This window comes from Acanthopagrus latus, chromosome 13, assembly GCF_904848185.1.
Source record: "Acanthopagrus latus isolate v.2019 chromosome 13, fAcaLat1.1, whole genome shotgun sequence".
Lineage (NCBI taxonomy): Eukaryota > Metazoa > Chordata > Actinopteri > Spariformes > Sparidae > Acanthopagrus > Acanthopagrus latus.
This window is the reverse complement of record NC_051051.1, coordinates 16,140,746-16,163,349: the sequence shown is the minus strand read 5'-3', so window position 1 is coordinate 16,163,349 and position 22,604 is coordinate 16,140,746. Positions and strand designations below refer to the sequence as shown.

At 40.3% G+C, this 22,604-nt stretch overlaps 1 protein-coding gene and 1 long non-coding RNA gene across 2 annotated transcripts in view; both read left to right on the top strand.

The window, feature by feature from the left end:
* Window positions 1–22,604, top strand: part of esama (endothelial cell adhesion molecule a) — a 62,159-nt gene that overhangs the window by 23,752 nt on the left and 15,803 nt on the right. The gene's annotated exons all lie outside the window — the stretch shown is intronic.
* On the top strand, window positions 20,662–21,729 carry LOC119031512. Its single transcript, XR_005078624.1, has 2 exons — window positions 20,662–21,276; window positions 21,526–21,729. It is a non-coding gene; the product is annotated as an uncharacterized LOC119031512 (long non-coding RNA).

Here is a 22,604-nt window from a genome sequence, read left to right as displayed (position 1 = left end):
ACAGCTGTGCTCAGAATAAGAGTTACTTTCATTATGTGAAAAACATGAATGGATATGTTTTACCTTTACATTTACATTTAGCGCATTTAGCAGACTGATCCTATTCTATCTACTGACTGCCTAGGCCAAGACTCTGCCTGCTGTCTTTCTCCACTGCTGATTTGTTTAACAGTTAAACAGCATGAGGGTAATTCCTTCACCCTTGGGACCCAGTGGGTAGATCAAGTGCGAACAACTCACTTCTGAGGCTGGAGCAGGATATAGCTATCACCACTGCCCATCGCGTAATTACAAGCACCGCTCCCAACGGATGCTCACTGCCGTTGGATGATCATTGTCTATGATGGCAGGCGTATGAACTATGAGCCCCCAATTTTGCATAGCTTTTTAGGAGGGACAGCAACGTCCTGGAGAGTCCAAAGTGCTTGGTTCACTGGAAGGAGAGTGTCCTGCATTATGCATGGTGGTTGTTATTTTCATCACATGGGGCTGTCAGGCGTCATTGTCGTTCCTGCCCCGTCAGCACAAATTGCACTGTGTTCACAGATTGCCGTTTTGGTGTCTACTTCAGCCCTATCCCCCTCTTACCTGCTCCATTTTTTTCCCCCTTCCCTCTTTACTTTATTTCACTCTGTTATGGAAATGGAGTCAGAGGGCCCAGTGGACTCCATTAACTGGCCCTGGCTCCAGAGTGGTTGTGGATCCTGGTTTCAGGGGGGCTCTAAGTTGAGCTGGTTATTGTGACAAAGCTAGCCCTCGCTGTCAGGCCACTCAGGAGAACGAGAGGGAGAAAGTGGCCCTGCTCTTGAGCCCATGCATTATTTCACACAGCAAGTGACAGCCCAGCACACAGGCACAAATGCCAACAGACGCCGTGGTGTCAGCTAGAGGTGTGCGCGTTGATGTGTGGATGTTTGCGTGTATGTGTACACAGCCTCCTGAATGTGAGTGTCTGTGTGCATGCGCTTCCGGCTTTACGCTACTGTGAAATCTCGCAGCATACAGGACTCTTTGCAGCCAAATAACCTAGATTAAGGCTGGACACGATTTAGTGAAGTTGTTGGAAGAAATCTTTTGAGGCCATGTCCGGTAAAAGATGAGCGTGTTGCAAAAAGAGCTCTTGCCAGGTCTCAAAGCACTCTTTACCAAAGTGCGGATAGCTGAAAATACAAGCGAGAAACAAGCTTACAGGCAAGAATTTCCATGTTCAGTTGCCACTTGGATCCAGTTATTAGTCTTTTACTCCAGGTTAGAATTACGTTGTTTATTTCTCTGCAGCAAGCATTTTCTGATAAAACCTGTTTGCTGAAAGCATTTGAGAAATGACCTTCATCCTCTGAGCTATCTGTTTTTGTGCTGGTCTATAAAGGCTAATTCCCTGGAAGAGTACCTCATTCATTTGAAATGAGAATATGATGCATCATTAGCTTGTGGCTGCTGAGGTAATTTACGCTATAATTGAGGGCGAAATAGTAATGTAACATGCTGATGAAATGGCTGACTAAAACAGTTATTTTTACCCTCATTTAACATGTTGTTTGGTGCAATGGAATCCTTTATCTACAGAGCCCAACTAAAGTTTTCTTTAATTACTGTTTGATTACTAAGTTAATCATTTATTTATGCTGGTCATTTGTCCACAACATTCAATCTCATGTTATCTGCAGGGAAGTTATTTTTCATAAACAAGTACTGAGGTGTAAAGTACTTAAAGAAACAATAATTAAGTTTGAGGGGTTATTACTGATACTGTACACTTATCCAAATGAAAGGAATAGCCATAGGAAAACATGGCTGTATGGGTGCAAAGACCGCTTGATTTGGACTTAAGGGCCTACTTACATCTACCCGTGCAGGCAGTTCTCAACATGTTATATTCAGTTTTCAGGTTTGATATTCAGTAGATCGTGAGCACCATTATGCTGCAATTTCTCTATTTGTCCACCCCTTCAATTTGTTCCTCCCAGAACCTGCTGATGAAGACACAAGGAAATAGAACGAGAGTGAAGGAAAAAAAAAAAAAGAACTGGGAGATAGAGGAAATAAAAGTGAAATCACAGTGACAGGAGAGAGATGGGTGTTGTCTATCTCCCTAGCATTGCCGATTAGGCAAGAAGGGCCTGCTGCGCTGTGTGTGTTTGCACATTACATCCTAGCCTACTTCCTCTTTCCCCTCCTGACGTTCCACTTCCCGTCGCAGTAGCCTGGTGCTCCCAGATAAGGCCTTCCAGTGCATTCCTCCTTCCTGTCGTCGCTCTCCCCTCCATCCAGCACCAATTCCAGCCCACAGTGATCAATCCCACCGATAACGGTTATCCACCAAAATAAATAAATACATTCTGTCTTCTCCACATCTCAATATAAAAGGCACGAGGCTGTTTGCTGAATAACAGCCTCTATTGTAGAGGCAGGGTGGAGAAAAAAACAACCAATCTTGGGGATTTGTCGAGCAGCGACGTATGGAGTTGTGAATGTGGAGTCTGCTGCCAAGTGTGACGTCTGAGTTGTACAGACCTCAGCTGCTCAGCAAGAGCAGATCAATATAACATAACCTTTTGTGGGTGATTGTGGGCTACATTAAGGAATGGAAAGCTTCCGCGCTGAAAGTGAGTTAGACCTCAGTCCGCCTCACTGAGTGGGGATTGTTAATGTGACCGGTGTAACGGTGACACCACGCCCATCCTTCCTGCAACTGGATCCCTGCTGTGGTAGCTGAAGAAGAGACAGAAAGGGGTCTGAACTCATGGGGAGAGTGTGTGTGACTTTCTGTCTCCTGTTTCTGCGTATGTACAAGAGTGTACAGGTGCTCGGTAACTGGAGTCAGACCCCATTGTCCATTGTCCTGAGGGATTCTGGGCAGTAGAGCTGGCTGTGGCACATACAATGGCTTGATTTAGAAACAGAAGGCGTTTACCTGGGCAGGAAAAGTATTGAGATCGTTCCTCTGCTACTTCATTGGATCAAACAGCAGCTGCTTCTAAAGGTCTCTGAGTGAGGAGAGTGTTGGTGTGTGGGGAAGCAACTTGTGTTATAGCCTGTTCCTTTAAAGAACAGAAGAGGATCATTATCTAGCCGACTACTGAAATGGATAGGGGGTATATAGTTCTCTTTGCTCATTACCCGCATGTAGGACAGCTTTTCAAGCCATGAACATTTCTGCCTGACATTTAACTTAAATTGGCATTTTGCTTTCCTTCATTAATAATTTCAGTTCTCATTTGAGGGAGCTTGAACGGGTGTTATCGAACCAGATTTGAGCAGTAATTGCACAAGTACAGAATCTGGGAGTTTGTTTTAAAATGTACCTTAAATGTGATGTAAAATAACCTTGCACTGGTGACCAAAAGAGTGAATTTAATGTTCCACCATTTTTTTTTTTTTTGTACAACTGTACAAGCACAGGAATAACCTCTAGACAAGTAGTGTCGGCATTACAAATGTCACTACAACATTTATGTTGTTTAAAATATAGAACAACTGGCATACGAACATATCTGTATCTGTTGGTCATTCAGCTATAAGCTTATATAGGTTTATCATAGACATGCATCAGCATCAGTATATATGTTCTCCAACATGCACTAATATGAAAACATTATTTTCAAAGATTGCAATGCAGAAGAAGATGCTTGGGGTAACTTATGATTAGGTACGTCATTTTATACTGTTAAAATTATTGCAAAATTGTTAAATATCCTACCTGTGTTATGTATCCTTGTCACGAGTGTATGATAACCACAGCTGAGGAGAAAAAAATGTAATGTTGTTGTACAAATACAGGTATACCAGATTTTTTTCTCCTAATATCAGCATCACCTCTAAAAGTGGAGGACCAGTAGATAGTACTGGTAGTACTTTAAGAGCACAGAAGCCTCCTTTACTTCATTCATTTATTCATCATGGACAACAGATTAATAGAGCTAAGTCATTAAAGAGCGCTTCTGTGCTCTTGAACAGTTTAAATTTGAATTAATTAATCGGGGACAGTGGGACTCCTGTGACGAGGTAGAGTTGATCATCTACTGATCACAGGGATGGTGGTTTGATCCCCGCCTCCTCCAGTACACATGTCAAAGTGACTTCCGGCAATATGCTGAACCTTGGGTTGCCTCCACACCAATAACAACGCACAAACACACTACGTCCCTAGTTGCCGGTCCCAAGTCAGACTACATGTTAGAAATCAGAAAGGCTGACCAACGTAAAAAAAGGGTTCCTATTATTAAATCAGATTTCCATGCCAGGTTGGGTGGGGCCCACTTTACCAGTGAGATGGAAACGGATGGTCGGCTGTTGTCTCTCCTTACAGGGAGCAGCCAAAGAATAGAAAAAGATTTATCAGGGACAACAAACATTAATTAACATCAACATGATGTAAAGTTGACAAATTTAGCCAACAGGCTAATTATCATGGAAAGGCCCTTGGTTGGTTGATGTTGTCCATTCAAGTCTTCACATGACATGTGATGTACGCCTTCATTCTTGAATATTTTATTAGTTATGTCAGCATGTATGAAAATTCTGCCCTACCATAAATAAGCCAGACGTTAGACATGTGGCAGGTGTCTTATGTTGGAAAAACCAGAATGTCTGCAGTGTTTACAGACAGAATTTCAGTCATTACATAATGACGAACCCCTTTAATACTGACCTGTTCTACTACCTGTAGCCTGCAACCTCGTTTCATTCAAAAAAGAACCTTCTTCAACATTTATTCATTCAGTTGCGTGGGCAGTCAGTCACATCTGCCTCTTCCAGCTCTTTATTCTTGCCTCTGTGAGCTCAAGACACCACAGCTACGAAGTCTGCACATGCTGACAGATCACATCACATCACAGCAATTCTCCCATAACCTCATGGGTTACCTGTTGGTCTCAGAGTTCATGGTTGGCTTTTGAAGCACAGATTTTATCTCTGAACTTGTAACCCTTTGTGCCATGTGAGTGTGACCTTGGAGACCTACACTTTTTAGAGAGGCTCCCTGTACGGAAAATCAATATCACCATTTACATTACTTCATAAGAAATGTGTCAGCAGACATTTGTTTGTTGTAATGTTGTTGTTTTTTTTCCACAGTTGTTTCTGTTGTTATGAACTCTTTTGTGTGAACCTTGTTTCTGTTATGTTTTGTGTTTTCTAGTAGTACAGTGCAATAGCATTTACTGTTGCTCCTGCTGACCTGTTCTTTTCTAAAACCTTGTTCATTTCTTTAGATTTTGAAGACTGTTTTAACTTTACCTTCAAAAAGTGCCACACAAAAAATCGCAAAGATTGCCTTCATGTTGCAGATTAACAGAAGGATCACACAAGGGAGGTGTGCAGCTTACAGTTATCATCTGCGAAATTTAGCTGAATTTAAAGCTGAGAACTATGCCTTTTAACCATCCAATGTCTCTGATGCCTTGTGAACAGAGAGTTGCAGAGTTAAAGCGACACTTTGTAATGATTTGTAGTAATTTACATGCATTAATGACTTTTTTTAACACGAAAAATTAGACTATACCCATCTCTCTCAGTTGCCTGTACAATCCTGTGGACGATTTATTGAAGTTGTCTTTTGCTGCTGGACTTCAAGGACTCGTGTGAGATTTTGCATGCTCTCGAGTGTCTTGTCTCAGCGCCTCTTTGCCCCCTTCAGTGGAGTCTGCTAACATAAACCAACAGCTGTTCCGCAGAGCACCTTCAAATAATCCTGGTTAGCGTGGTCAAAACAGTAGCCTATAGCGAACCAGAGTTCTCACTGAAGGCTTTACTGCACCTACCTGAATTACTCATTGCAATCAGAACAGTCGGCTTTACGTTTAAAGCATACCTTATAGCGATATCTTAAAAAAGATTTATTAGCCATGCTTGTGGTATGTCAGGCTGTCCACCACTTTGATCCCCCATTGAACTGTGGAATGGATTGCCACTGACATTTAAGTTCTGCACAGGAGGAACTGCAATAACTCAGGGAAGACCTTGGCCTTCCATGTAGTGCCATCATTACATCAAATTTTAGATTTGAATTATGATCAAATAGGTCTACCTGTAGAATTAACATTAGCTGTACTTGTGCTTTTTGCTAAATAGCAAGTGATGTTGTTCTTAAAATCATTTAATATGATTAGGCTAATAGATATTAGCTTAAATTTGCTAAATATCAGCATATTGTCAATGTTTGCATTTAGGTGGAATATCTATTGTGCCAGAGTAGAGCCTCACCTCACTGTTAGCTTGACTGTAGAATTTTAAGATACCTGCAGATGATGTATTTTATTTTATTTTATTTTTTTTACCCACTCGTATTGTGTTATTTAGTTTGAGCTGAAACTGAACACAGAGTCAAGTTTTCTTCCTTCACCCTCTACCTGCCCTGCTTGCATGTGCTCTTTCTGGCTACGTCACAGCTATTATCTCATTGTTTGCACTTTGAAAAGGTCAACAGCCGCTGAGGTCACACTTAAAATAATTTGAACTTTGAGTGGGGCGCTCAGTGGCAATTTCAAACTGTGTGCCACGCCAAGGAGAGTAGTTCCTCTTAGATGGTAGTGACAACAATTTTGTATTTCTTTGATGGTGTAGCAAAATACGTCACACAAAGTTCACATGATGACTTTTTTTTATGTTAAACCTGGAATGTCTCGCTTGTGCATATGTGCACGAAAATCTTTGCATCATGAATTATTGATAACCAATGGTCTCAACATGTTGAGCACTCACAACTTATAGTGTCTTTTAATTTTTCTCTTTCTTCTGTATCTTGTTTGTGCTTTTAGAGAAACATTATCATTCATCTCACTCACTCTTCATTAAAAGTACATCTGCTGATGACAGGCCGACAGCGTGCTTGATGATTGATAACGCTTGACAACAGTGTAGCAAGGCTGTTGGTCTTAACTGTGGCAGCAGCAGCTAATATTTCTCATCGCAAGTTTGATTTCCATCAGTGACATGTTTACTGTCAGTCACTTTTATTTATAGCTGCTGGGGAAGTTTAATCAGTGACATGTGTTAGCAGGTGGATGTCAGGACTCAGTTCAGTGTGGCTGTATGTAGGTGTCTGACTCCCAGTCCGTCTGCTGCTACCATGCCTCCACCCAACACCAGATGTGCTTGTCTCTTTGGGGAGCCTTACCTTTAGCACTGCCTTTGAACACTGATAGGATTAGCACTGTTGAGGCTTAGCACAGAGTCCTCGCCGCTTTGCCATCTAACCCAATCAACTCTGAGTGCAGAAGAGATGAGAGGAAGAGCTACCATACCAACACCTCTGTCCACACACTTTTATATTGCAGCCGCTTGCACACAAACAGAAAATATGCTATGGATTCTCACTCAGGGGAGCTCAGAGCGGTGTTTTTCTCCATGAAATCAAATGTTATCAGGTTTTTGCTTCATCTAGATGACTAAAGTAAGACATATCCTGCTGTGTTTACATTGATAAATGTGTACATGGATTTAAGGTGTCATTGCCAATATGCTGTCATCTGTCTGTGAAGCAATATACAGCTAATGTGGCATGATAACAGCAATGCGGTGTAATTGTGTAATCATTTTAGCTATGAGGACAAAATATCACCTGTAGCCTAAAGCTTTGTGATTGTTGTGTTTCATTCCATGATTTGAATTCTATGACATTTGCATGTGTCTTCATATGTCACAGTGAAGACAAAGACATACTTCAATGTATAACCACTGACATTTTCTATTTTAACAGTAAATATCCTAAATCTACAATTTAGACTTTTGTTGTGTTGTTGTATATTATGTTAACATAGCAAAGGAAGCAGATAACATTAATCTGCACTCAGCCCGTTATTGTCTCACGTATATTATTCAGACACTGAGCAGTGTCCCGCAGAGGTACTCATTTGGAAACAGGGAAGCCATTTTTTTAAGAAAATGAGTGTGACTGCTTTCTAAATTGATGTTGATTGGCATAATTTTTGGATTACTTTCTAATGGTATGAAAACTAAATTGGGGGCTTATTTCTTAGGACTGTATTTAATAGTGTAAAAGTATTATAGCCTAAATTACATATAATAGCCTTAGACTATTATTTATATTTAAATAACTCATTAAGTGCATGTGCTATCATAATGAGTTTATGTACAGTTGATTAGTGTGAAATAATGAGCCAAAGCTTTCCGTAAGTGGCAGCTGCTGGCCAAAGCAGACTTCTCATTTAAGCCCTGCCAGCCACTTTATTATATTGATACTTTACTCTAAAATAGTCTTGACTAACAAGTTTAAAACTTTAAAACAATGACAGCATGATGACGGACACCGGAGCTTGAGAAGAGCTCAGTTTAAGGAAAGCTCATTCAAGTCTTGCCTTAACGCAGTGCATTGGAGATCAGAGCTGCCACACATTCAGAAAGACAGCATGTGATTCGTCGACACACTCAGCCCAACAGATTATGGAATTGCCAGTGGATGGCTAACAACAATGCTCACAACAATTATTACAACAATGTATCAGTTTCCACTAGAACACAACATCATCAGTCATCGTGGTATGTCTTGATAAACCTTACAGGCAAGGTGTGAATAAGGATAAAAATGATTAAAAAAAGGTCTAATAATTGTAAATACAAAAGTTCTGATGAGTCAGGAGTAGGTGTGAGTTCAATTGTTAATGGCTATGTAGAGATAATGTGGGCTGAAATGCACAAGGAGCCTTGTTCTTTACAATAATTCATTAGATGATTACAATCAGGTAGGAAAACTCATTACAATATGCTATAATTAAGATCAGACTATGCAGTGGAATAGTGCCATTAGAATATGGCAGAAGCCATCAAATTTGGGCTTGTAACATTTTTCTCTGAGAGAGCAGAATCCCGGACCCCCCTGGATGAGTACTTTTTCCCACTTGCTGTCTACTCCACATCCTTGAAAGCCCTGATGAGCATTCTGTACTGTATACAGGTGCTGACTTCCAAATACATTGTTTCTGATTTGGCCTACATGGAGGAGCTTGTGTAACTTTGATCAGGGAAGAACACTGAGCCCTCCAAAATATGAATGGAATCCATAGCTAAGATGTATATACAATAAATGTCTGTCTGATTGGTTTTACATCTTGATAATTCAATGCAGTCAGTGGGACAGTGGTGTCAGTCATATGTGAAATTTCAGTCCATTATGAAAATACGGAATGATGACGTGTTGATTCTGTACTATGATGAGTGTCACAACTGTGTGTATTGCCATTAGTGTGGTAATGTCTGGCTTTATGTCAGCGATATGGGCTGCATTGCGATAATTATAATCTCTCCAGTAACAACAATAATTACAGCATGATTATAGGTGCCCTCTCTAGGGGTTCATGGCATACTGTGTTCACAAATGCCTATTACGGCCAGGCTGACCCGAACCCTCCTGAGAGCCACACCAACTATATGAAGCCATGTAATTATGTAGCAGAATTGCTATTCTTATAGTCAGTTTTTCATACATCATCCCAGGGACGCTTATTGTGGACTTATTTGTGGACCCACTGCTGCTGTGACAAAATAATTTCCCAGTCTGGGATCAATAAAGTAATTCTGTTCTATTATTCTATTCTATTCTATTCTATTCTATTATGACCCATGAGCCACATCCAGCTCCTGAACTCAGTCACCAAAAGGCAAACGCTGCTTCAGCTCTTGACGCAACGGTTAAGCTTTGTGTGTATTGCCGAAATTATTTGTGACAACCACAAAATCCACTGAATACAGTGATAACATCAGTTATCTGCAGACAGACTGAGCCAGAGAGCAGCTGCAGTGAGTTTACAGTTTGTTATCAATTTATGAGTCGGATTAATTGTTTTCAATGATTGTTTTACTGTAAGGCTCCAGAAAAGTATGAACTAGTCCAAAATGGAAATGCTAAAGTAAATTACAAGTACGTGAAATTACACCCTAACACTTGTTACACCCGTAAGTGTGAAACAGTTTATATGTTTATATATTCATACCCGAGACAATAACTGGCTGATTGCAGATGAATTTCACCTGCTTCTGCTTCCTTTGTTGTAATGTCAGCTGAGCTGTAGCATCTGCAGTTTGATATACCCAGCTGTTGTACAAATCCACTTTAGCCATGTATGTAATTTTTTTTCCCCAAAATAACTGTTCCCTGGACTTCCAGTATATGTATATATTTGTATATATATATAACCGTCTGAATTTTTATCTTTGGTTGATGTCGTCATTCCTGGCCCTCTGCCAACACAGAGTTGACACTGAGCAAACTGGTATTTTTCTGTAAACATTCCTCACAGTTCACAGATTTAGCTTCGTAGGAGACGGATGTCCCTCTGAATAATCCATCCACAAGTAGCTCTTAGATAGCTTGTCATGAATACTCAAGGGACTGTTTCTCCTCTGTTTTTTCACTGTCTCTGGAGGCTAATACTCATCAAATATCCCAGCCATGCTGATTTGAAAGCTCAATCTTCCGTTTTTTTGTTTTGTTTTGTTTTGTTTTTTTTCTTTCTGTTTTTAGCTCAGATCTACTGTGGGCAAAGAAGAGGACATTTTCCATTGCACTGAGGCTGGAGGGGATATCAGAAACCAAACAGAAAAATAACCTTTTCCTCCGGGGACAGTGAACTTTGCTTGTCACTTCCCGCCTCTGAGAGCTCTTTTGTTTGTTTTTGATACCCCCACCCCCACTTGCTCTCTCTGGGATCGTGAGCTCACTAATTAGGATATTCAATGTCCTCTGTAAGAAGGAAAGAGAGGATGTTATCGGAGGATGCTTTAGGCGCCCTAGTATGGTATGGTGACATGATAGATACTGTATAACGCCAAATTGAAAGTTTTTCAGTCTGCTAATTCTTCTATATGTCTGCCATAAATATGACACAGCACTGATATGTTTTCTATGTAATTTCTTCACCAAAATGTGTACATTTGTGAGGTTTTGGTAATCAAGAGAAACCTGCCAAAAATAGGCAATTGACTCTTTTCCTGTTGCCAGTGATACAGTTATGGTAGATTAATGGGTTTTTTTTGTTTGTTTTTGTTTTTAGTGTTACTGTTTGAGCACTGCTTGAACAGAGACTGATGAAAAAGTATTTACAGTGCCTGGAACTTCACAAGGTGAACATTTGTCAACTTGGGTGTAATTTTTGGGTGTAATCACTGCTGATTGGAGCTGGAGCTTGAATATTTAGAAATGTTTTTGTACGTTAATTATTGAGCCCTTGATTGATATGCTTGTAGGTGGATTTTTTTTACTTTTGGAAAGCACCAGAATAGCTGTTTCCCCCGGCACATAATCATACCCAAACAACTGACTAGATCAATTTCCAGTTACCTATGTTACCTAAGTTATGTTACATGACATACATGGCCATGCCAGTAAGTTAAAATAACCTGCTGGTGACTTTTAGCTTCACACTGGGCATTAAAGTACAGTGTTTGTTTGAACTATCCATCTGTCCCTGAACTCCTCCTTATGCAGACTTGCCTTTTATACTACTTCAGGTGACTTCCTCCTTTGCTGCCATAATAGTTACTACGGCCACTAGAGGTCACTACCTAACAAGATGTAAATATAGATCATAAAACGCTGCTTTCACAGTTGGCTTATATGGTAGTGTAGTAGTGCTCAACTTTCTGTTTATATTTATCAGACATAAAACTCATTCTCTGCAAGAAAGCACGTTTTCCAAAATGTCAAACTTTGCCTTTAAAGCTTTATTTTCAAAATACCCTTGACAGTTCTGACAATTTTGTCCTTGACTAAGCTGCACCACAAGATTCCACATATCCACAGCTAGGGTGATTTCTTCTCCACTGTGGTCAGTATTTCAAGCCTAATTGTTGCAGGAAACATACTGTTTGCACTCCAAAATTCACCAGTAATCCTCTTTTTAAGAGGCTTGATCCTTCTGTAAAGATTATGCTGTGTGCATGTGTTTGAGTGTGTGTGTGTGTGTGTGTGTGTGTGTGCGTGTCTGTGTGTGTATGTTTTTACTAAAAGCATCACTAAAGTGTTGTGACACAGTGTGGGAAAACCACTGCATTTCTGAGAATGTAATAGAATCTAGCCCCTCATGAAGGCCTGTCTCGTGCTCCTTGTCATGGTGGTTCTCATTTTAGAACCTGTCCCACTGCATCAAGGCTTGCATTTTCAAGGCTCGTTATCATTGTTTCCATCTGCTGTCTACCACCATTCTACCAGTTGTGATTCAGACTAGAAAATACCCTGTCATGTTTCTTTAATCAGTGGAGGAAAAGGCAAAGCTGTCATTTGGTACTGTCGCACAGCAACATACAGTGACATTCAAACCAAGGAGAAGAGTTTTCACTACGTTCTTTCATCTTTGGCATTTCAGGTTAAATTTGCACGTTAAGTTATTCTACATCTTTGGTTAGCATCACTACGCAGCTACACCTTATCCTCACTCCCCACCCTACCCCACCCCACCCCCCCAAACCCTATACACTATCAGTCTTTGTGTCAAACCAAGATGAATGCCTCTCCCTCTATCACTGCACAGCCCTTATCTTTGATTTCAAGCACAGGTCTTCTCTCTCCTTCCCCGTCTCTTTCAAGGATGTGTTAGACTAGGCTCTTAATTATGGAGAAACCCATTTCGGCACCAAAGAGTTACATCTTAAGAGATGTGTAACACCTAATAAAGCACTTAAAATAAGACTGAAGCTATGAATCCTAATGAGAGGAAGCTGTCAGAATCTGAAGATCCTTTGGGAAATTAAATGTTCGTGCAAAAAGTCAGTCAAGATTGTTAGAGTCAGATGATGATGAGGGAGTGTGTCTTTCTGTCTTTTCACACACCTGATTTCTGAGTTTTTTCCCCCTAATAAGGCATTCCGATTTCTTATACACCCACTGAGCTAGCCATGCAAACATCAACATCTGCTCTTGCTAGTTCTGAGAGAGAGGAGGCGGACCGAGTGCAGGGTGTGCATTGCACCATAGGAGGACCAAATGGCGTCATTATGGACCTTGTCCGCTCCTTCAGTGCCAGAAAATCTGCTTTCATCTCCCTAAAAAAACCAAGTCCTTCCTCTGCTCTAGTGTCTTTAAAGTGTAGCGCTCCACATTCTGCTGCTCCCTCAGGGTTGGTGGAATCAGCTTTTAGTGATGAAAGCATTTTGTCAGACAATGGTTCAAGTTAAAATGAAGGTTTATGTTGGAAATCACCGTAACTAATCAGTTAGTTAGAACACTTAGTGTTGGCTCAGAGCTCCACACTCAGCTTGCAGCGGCACAAATGCAATATGGATCAAGTGTGATGCTGGGATAACACAGCAACTGAACTCACACGCATACACAACACATGCTCTGCACAAGATGGCATATATCAGAAACACCCAGCGCACACGGCTGTTTACTAGTCATCTATTTATGTTACACACAGTGGTCATATAGCTGTCTTCACTTCACTCATCTCCAGCAGAATCCCATCTCTCCTGGTTTCACTTAAGTACCTGTCAACCTCCAACCATACCACCACATCTCTTTAATGGCTTCCACTGACACACAAACACGCACACACACACACAGTGGGCCACTAGAGAGAACACATCTCTGTCCATCTTCTCTGACACAACAGTCCCCTCATACCGTAACGTTTCCCATCTTTTGATTAAAGTAGAGAAATGAGGGCTGGTCAGTATCTATGTCAGCACACTCATTCTCTCTCTCTGCATCTCACACACATTCATGTAAGGTCATTCTCCAGTAGGCGGAGGAGGGAGGGAGTGTGGCAGAATAACCCTGGGCTGAATGCACCACGATCCAGCGGTGTCCTGAGTAGATCATAACCTGTCACCTGTCATCTCCCTGTATCATCAGACTGATCTCCACAGCTGTCAGCGACTCCCTGGACAAATCAATCTGCCTCTACTACATCTGTGTGCATGTCTGTGTGTGTTTGGAATGCTCTGTGGAATCACTATAAAGTCATATTACCAGCCTTACCACCCTCACTATTGACAGTTTACAGTGTTCGTGTGCTTTCTGTGTGCCGCTTCTCAGATTTTGAATGAATACAGGAAGTGTGGCCTCACGCTTCTGTGTTATTCAGAATGACACTGATTAACCCAGGGAGGCAACACAGATACAGGTCAAACCAAAGTGGCATATTTATCACTGGCTCCTCCAGATGGCAACTGTTTTTGTGAATGACATGGTGACCTTTGCTTTATTATGTACTGCATGAATTCCAATTGAATTTGTGGAACATCTCGAATGCATTTAAATAGAGTCATTATGTGGCACCATAAAGTTACGCGTTTATTACTTTGCTAAGTACCACACCTGTTTGTATACAAGTGACAGTTACACAAATATCGACGCTCTTTGTTTGAATATGCGGTGGACAGCTATCCCAGCAGGCATTTCACATCAACCGATGGCATACTGCCAACACATTCAGTTCTCCCAGTGACTGCCATGTTTTATTGCCTCTTTGCAGTTTCCTCCTGGGATCACGAATCTTCAACATTTTTACATGGATTTATGACTAAATTTTACACCTATTTCAGTATCATTATAACAACATGTTTCTAGCACTGTACAGCATGTATGAGCACAACTACAACTCCAAAAATCCACTGCTTTCACTCAGACAACAATACTGCTGCACTAATAGTTCTGGCATGCACGTAACATATAATACTACAGGCCTTCAAGACAAATGAATAGTGCCATATCTTATAACATTTTGTTCAAATAGGACTACAGTATATTTGCTGACTGCATGTCGCTGCCATGCAATGCACTCTTGAAAGTAAGCTTATGTTGATGTTGAGACCATTCACTGGTGTGTTGAAGAAGAATAATGTAAATATCATTTAATTTACATATTAAGGTTATGAATTTCGAGTTTGAACTATGTAGCAAGGAAGCCCTGTTAAGTGATTTCAAACCTATTTTCCATCCTTATTTTGCACTTATGTCATTTTTCCACTACTGAAGTAGTGTAATAAAGGATCAAGTAGGTAAATAATTGTTTTTAACAATAAGATACCATTAATCTTGTTTAGCTTATTCACAGAGGTAATTGTATTGATTGTAAAAAATGTTTACAGATAACATCAGCCCCCTTAACTGAGGGTCAGTGAGTCAGTATTCAGATGTTGAGTATGCAGCCAGTAAAGAGTGTGTCAAAGGCAGTTTGTGCCTCAGTGTGGGCTACTTCCTGTCTGACCTAACTACTGGACTTCACTTTAATGCTATGTACCAAGACAAACAGGCTAATCCTGGAATAAAGCTCCATCACAGCCCTATCAGGAGGCCCAGCTTTTTCCTCCCTGCCACCATCCACACAATGCAGAGGAAGTGTGTATGTGTGTGCATAGAGGGGTGTGAGGCGGGCTTTGAGTTTTGTAGACAGTGTGAACTTTTGTGAAAAGACTGTGCAGTCCCAGTTTTAATCAACGAAATCAGGACAGTTTTAGACTTCAGCTGTTAAGTTAGTGCCATGGCTGCAGGCATGACCCTCTTTTTTGTCTAAAGCTGGAGTGGAATTGAGGTGCCATTGTGTTCGTCGCCTGATAAGACTGATCTTGTTGGATGGACGAGGTTGGCTTTTTATCAGTAGTGTTCAATTAGGGCCCGAGGCTCCGTCAGTTGACAGATTTTCAGTAATTTCTGCTCTCCAGCAGTTCCCATCGTGTCTTGATCTGATTGGAGGCAGCTCCAATTAACCAAAGCGCTCTGTTCTCGCTAAAGGCTGGGATCAGAAACCATTACATCGCACTAGCATATGCATACTGCTGCATCGGAATCTGAGAAAAGAGATACGAGAATAAGAATCCCACATAAAATATGCAGGAATGTGTCTGTTTCATGAGCTGTCACATTTCTCAGCATTAATGGGCATGTTTGTCACAGAAAATATGTTTATGTAATCATTACAGTATTGCAAGTCAACAAGGTTTCATGTGAACATGACAGTATGATGATGTTTCTGTTATGATAAAAAACATAACCATGCATTTATTGGGCAAATGATGTGTCTACATGTCACAATCTCTTGTGTATGGTACAGCAGCTCAGATTACATTTGTTCATTGGTTTGAGCAGACTACAGTAATTATGTTTGTTGTGTAGGTGCCTTACAAAAACAGGGAACAATGAGGAGGAGTGAGGATGTTTTTTTTTCAGAACACACCCTCAACCTCAACAATGGATTCAACTGATTTCCAACTATTGTTTCTGAGACTTTTGTCGGTGTAGGGGGATCACAGAAAAATAGTCTAAGTATTTTATTAACTTGTTTTGTAGGTCACAAATAGAAAAAGAAAAGGTGTTGTTTTAAGATTTGTATTCATGATAAGTGTATTAGTAGTGCCTTACGGTAGCCTTTAAAAGCCAATCAAATAAACACACACCAAAAGCCAGTTAAGACATGATCTTTATGACCCTGTTCACTTTACTCCAGGGTCAATGCATATAAGGCTTCTTTAAAGAATGAAGTGCTAAAATACTATAATACTGTATTTCTTACATTTAGTGTATAGATATTACATAGATTAATATATATCATTTTTGAAATACCTTTTCAAAATGTAAACATTTTAGTGCAGATTCATTTTGTGTCAGGTATCACAACCACATATTTGCTAAAGAAAAAAAATGTTCCACATTGGGCACAATTGTTCTACAATTTGGTCAAAGTGAAATCCGAACGGTGCCAAATGGGACTGAGACGCACAACAAAAACAGAACAACACAACTGGGCTGATTAACTGATGGGGCATAAGTGATCAAAGGAAAAGGGGCGGGACAACAGACAAAGGGAGGAAATGACAAGAAAAACATGACACATGTTTCAGGGCAGAACCTCAAAATAAAACTGGAAATAGCTGAACCACAAACCATAACACCAACATGTTCAGAATGCCAATGGTGATGACAAAGCAGGTATTATATTTACCATGTTCATCCACATAGTTTATCATGTTAGCTTGCTAAAACAGAAGTTTTTTCAAACTGGATTTTAAAGACAATATTGCAAAGATAGCGAAAGGGAGGAGAACACTATTTACCATAGTTTACCTAAAGTGTTAGCACTTGCCTTAGACAAACAGCTAATTGAGGTACATGAATAAACCAGAGGTTCACCAAAGTCAGTAGCATACATCATCTTGGAACCATGAATATCAAATGACCAAAACTGTGTGACAGTCCCTGTAGTACATGTTGAACCTCAGCACTGGAGAGAACAAAAGGATCTACTAGGTGGTGCTAGAGGAGAGGACAGGATATCACCAAAGTCATGTGTGGGCATCATGAAAGTCTAAACAGAAGTTCACAACAACACATCAAAAAGTTGTTGAGATAGTTCAGTCTGAACCAAAGTGAGGGGTGACCTACGGATCGATGTCATTTCCATTTTGCAATGGAAAACTAAAGAAATCTTGGAAGCTTTCTATCACTTCAATCAGCCTCTAATCCATTTTTCAAGCAGATTTTTTATTTATTCATTTTTTTTCATGAGACCATATAGTGTCAGAAGGGAAACATGTAGTACCTGGCAACTATTTCAACACTGCAAACATGCTGACCAAAGACAACATCCAAGTTCCCCTACTTGCTTGCTATTTTTGCACGTACAAGGACAACAGAACCTTCCTTGCAGTGAAGGACAGAGGAAGGGGAGCGCAGACTCTACATATCTCTCTACACATTAATGTAGTCAGTGCACAGGATGAATTCAGACACAAAAGCATTCAGTCTGCATCCCAAGAGACAGTAAGAGTCCAGCACTGGAGATATGTATCACTGGTAGATTGAAAGTCATCTAAACACACTGCAGACTAGTGTTTGAACACACAGGCAAACTTCTCCAGCTACAAACACACACACTGCTGACCCTCCTGGCCTCACACTATCTCTGCTCCCCAATTAAGCAGATGCTTCCCTCCTCCTCTCTCAGTGGATCCAGCTGACGAGTGGCTGGTAGTTTTGCAGCTCGAGGACAGAGACGACACATTCTTCTCATTGAGAGTCCCACCGCTGTGTCTCTCCTTTAATTATACTGGAAGGAGCGGCAGTCGCACACTTATCAGATGATGAGCTCTGCCTCGGTCGCTCGCCCTGAGCCCTCTTGGTGAAGAGGAAAGCTATATGTGTGTCTCTGTGTGTTTGCCAGCTCTTATGATTTTCTATCACTGCGAGGACCAAATGTCTTCTACTGGTCTTAACCAGTAATATTCAGAAAGACATCTAAAGTAAGCAGTTTTTGTATTTGAGCTGCAATGGGATTACTTCTGCATCACATCTGTGTATGTGAGGAGTGAGTAGAGCACAACTATTAGTGGGTGGGAAACCAACAGCTACCATAGCTCGTTTCTGGGGCGCAGCCCCCTAGTGGTTGAGTACAACCATGGTCTGTGTGGAAAAATGCCTGTAGTTTAAGTCGCCAAAATGCAACTTAGGCCATTCATGTGAATGTACAGTATATGAGTCAAACCTTTGTGTAAAAGCATAATTAAAGAGGCAATGAAAGAGGCACTTTTAAGATTGACCGTATTTTCGTTTTCAAACTCATTTTCAATGGGAGTGCATGGGGCACTTTAAGTTAGTATCAAAATGTTTGTATTTCTATTTTTAAAACACTAAGAAGGCTCGACACAACATGAAACTTTGCTCATAGTATCACCAGGGTCTTTACGCATGAACAAGAGCATTGAGTACATTGTTTGTGTACACGTCTGAGTAGAGTGCATGTGGTCCAGTTGAGCTATGTGTAGAGACCCTGGTGATACTACGAGCAAAGTTACATGTTGTGTCGAGCCCTCTTAGTGTTTTGAAAATAGCAGTTCTCCTGCTAGCATAAAAGTGCCCCATGCACTCCCATTGAAAATGAGTTTGAGCCGAAAACGAAAATACGGTCAATCTTAAAATGCCTCTTTTGTCATTATTATGCTTTTACACAAAGGTTTGACTCATATACATTCACAAAAAAAGCCTAGGTTGCATTTTGGCGAGAGTTTGACTTTAATAGGCACACCATTCTCAATCCCAATGCTGGTTAGTGTTTTTTTGCCTCTAAGTTTAACGCTGCAGATACCCCTCTAGTGTCACCTCTTGAAGTGGCACTGTGGGGTGTCTGGGGTTGTTGCATTTGGGACTTGTGTGGATTTTCTCACATATGTCTGAAAGTATGTCCTTTTCCTAAACCTAGTGAGTCGTTTTGGAGTCTAAATCTAACCAAACCAAGACTGTCTAAATTTGTGAATACACAGTCCAAAAATCAGAATATGTCATAATATGCAAATCAAAGCTTTATTATAGTTGTCTAACCACTTTTTGTGCATTACGTATTATTGCTTACTTGACCGTGAAGCCCTTCACATTCAAAACATGCACTAGATGGGTAGAGCGGCACATTTTGAAGCCTAAGTCCACTGGCCAAGCTGCGACATTTGATGAGTTCGGAGTGAGAACATGTTGCAACAGAATACCTGGGTAGTTTGATTCTGAATTGATTTACTTCCAAGTCTGTGTTTTTCAGTATTCCACTTTCTTTATGTGCTTTTTTCCCCTCCAGTATTCATCCTTCTCCCATGATAGCACGAGATAGAGATATAAAAGCTGAATGTCAGGAACGGTTTGCTCTGAATCATTTTAAAGCAGATGTTTGGACTTGATTTGACTGCGTATGAACTGCACCACTGATTCATGAGTGCGTCTTTTTTCTTCTTCTCTCACTTTACTCTTATCTATAATTCATGACAAAATGCTTTTGTTCTGTCTGTTTTTAAATGTGCTGCTAATATTGCACGTGACAAAAAGACCCCTTTTTTTCAGTGGATCTAACCTTCTAGCTGTAAATCCAGTCTAAAAATCTTATGTCACATAATTAAGTGGTGTTATTTCTATTGAAAACAAATAGAGATTAATTTGGAAGAATTGTTTATGCCCACCATTTTTAAGTGGACGACCTCACTGTGTGTGTAGTCTAATCTTATTTATCTGTTCATTGAATCTATAGGCGGTGCTTGTTGGCTCATTTGTACTTAATGTGTACTGTTAAATATTAATACAATACATATTTTAACACATGTGCCGGTGTGTGAAAGTGAAAGCCTCCAGCTGCGAATGTTTGATGTTATGGTTGGTGTTGACTAAATAATTCAGTGCTGAGTAGAAAACAGATTTCTGTTAACGTGAATGCTTATCTGAAGTACAACACATCAAAGACTATTGTACGTTATTTTGTATGAATGGTTGGAAATGTGTATGCAGTGAAACAAATGGGTGTGCAGTGCATCTCTGGGCAGAAAAGTTCAGATCTTAACTTGAGACAGTAAGTCAGTACAGAGCAAGGGAATGTCTGTGAGTATAATATGTTGTTCAGATATCAATAGATAATGTGCTTTGCACCGATTATGAAGGTTCTCAAGTAATATTCCAAATGTTCTGTCACTTAGTAGATATTGGCCCCAAATGTCACACTATCTCTTCTTAAAGCCACACCTCAATCAGATTGAAACAATTCATACACATTGCTGCTTCAGCAGAAGTCAGTCTTTACAGTGATGGCTCTGGTGTCCTCTGTTAAGAAGTCATTCCTCAAAACTTCACATCTTCAGAACTTTCACCAGAATTCTGCAAGCAGCCAAAGCCTTGATGTTGATTTGCCGAAATACGATCCAAAAGAAAGGAAGTATGAGTTGTATTTTGAAGTGTAATAATCACACATTCATCGGGTCCATCATCAATAACATTTTCATCTTCAATTTCAGTCTGTTTGCTAGATAGTTTAGTGCAATTCTGTCTCGTATTTTCCTAATGTTTCCTGTCCTATTACTTCTATTCATTAACAGTTAACAGTCACTCAGCTTTTATTTAGTCTAAATTTAGAATTACTTTTTAAGTTTAAGTGTGGCTCAAATACAAATCAAAATTGTTTGTAATTTGATGTATTTATTATTATTATTTTAATTCATTTTTTTATCTTTCGTGAGCAGCTATATTCGGCAGCTGATATAGTAAATAATCAAATATACGTCCGGATATTAGCTTTGGGTTACACCCTACTACCTAATTGTGTATCGTGTCACACTATCAAATGGTAATGTTAGCTAGAAAGCAGCTAACTGGTTATCAAATACGTTGTTTTACCTTGAAATATGGCTCAATGTCCCTCTGGATTTTCACTATTCGTGCATCTTTACAGTTGCTGGTCGGTTGGGAGCTGTGAAATGAGACACGTTTTTCTCTATGTCGACCAGAAACCTGGGACACAGCAGTACATTTGAGCTTCAAGTGGCAGCTGTGTGAATTCGGCCTATTCCTCACCGACGCATGTACTTGTTTGTTTGGCGATATCGCATCCTCTTGATAACAACATTTGAGCTTCCCATCCTGAGCCTTAAGATGTGTGAATACAGCCTGAAAACTTTCAAACTGTATTTATGCAAGTAGATGAACTTTTTCCATCTGTCTGAACATTGGCAATATTGATTTAAATATTTGTGGCATGCTTTGCTCATTTGATCTTACTTTGATCGGCACTCACTCGCTCACTCACTCACTCATTTGTACTTTGATGACAGAAGAATCACCCATCTAAAGTCAGATCCGGTGAATTCGGGATAAACCGTCCCATGAGTCCTGTCAGTAGTTTATCTCCATGGGAGAGTTTGGCATCACTGCTCCACCCAGCCTCCAGAGGAAGGACTTAGTTGTCCTCCATGAGGGACATCATTGCACCACTGAACTACTTCTCATTGCTAATCATAAAGATTATATCACATGTCCCCATCCGTCCTCTGCCTTTAATTACTCTTGTTCTCATCCTCTTTTTTCACCACTCTCATTCTTTAATGAAGCTGCTGCTGGTTTCCTTTTTTTTTTTTTTTTTCTTCATATGAACATTCTGAAACAAAGTTTTTGAAATAAGGATGAAGAAAGAAACTTCGGGTCTTACCTATGGCATCGCATCTATTTCTCCACCTCACTCGCTTTAGCCGTTTACTCAAAGTGACTGATAATTCCGTCAGAGGAAGTGACTGACCGACTCCACCCATCGTTTTAGCATGAAAGTTGCAAGTTCAGGACACCCCAATCAAGTGCTGCTGGACTTGTGCGTTATCTTCAGTGAAGCCTTTAGAAGTAAACAGTCTCAATCTGAATGTTTCCTGTAATTAAGACAATTTCATATACAGTGCCGACACACACGCATACACACACACACACACACGCACACACACACACACACACACACACAGAACAAACGATTTTTAATCAAGGGAACATACTGGCTCTGTTGTGCCGCCACGGTGCTCAGTCATGTGTACAGTATACACTTGGCTCTGAGATTCAAACAGCCAAGTGTCATCTGAGTTTTTTCCACACTGATATGTGGGCTCATAACATTCATCATCAAATGGAGCACAAGATTGAGACTGCTTTTTTTCAGAACACTGGATTCAACTCGTACTGATGCATGAGTGATGTTTCACCAAGCTGGTTGTTTTCCAACGAAACGGCTTGATTTTCCTGTCAATCTCAGCAACATTTCAAGTGACATTAGCACAGGGTAAGCCAATTGTATTGTTTCAGTTCCAGGAAAGAGTTTAGTGTGAGTAAATCGAGTTACAGTGTAAGTGTGTGTAATATCCTACTGTTAAAC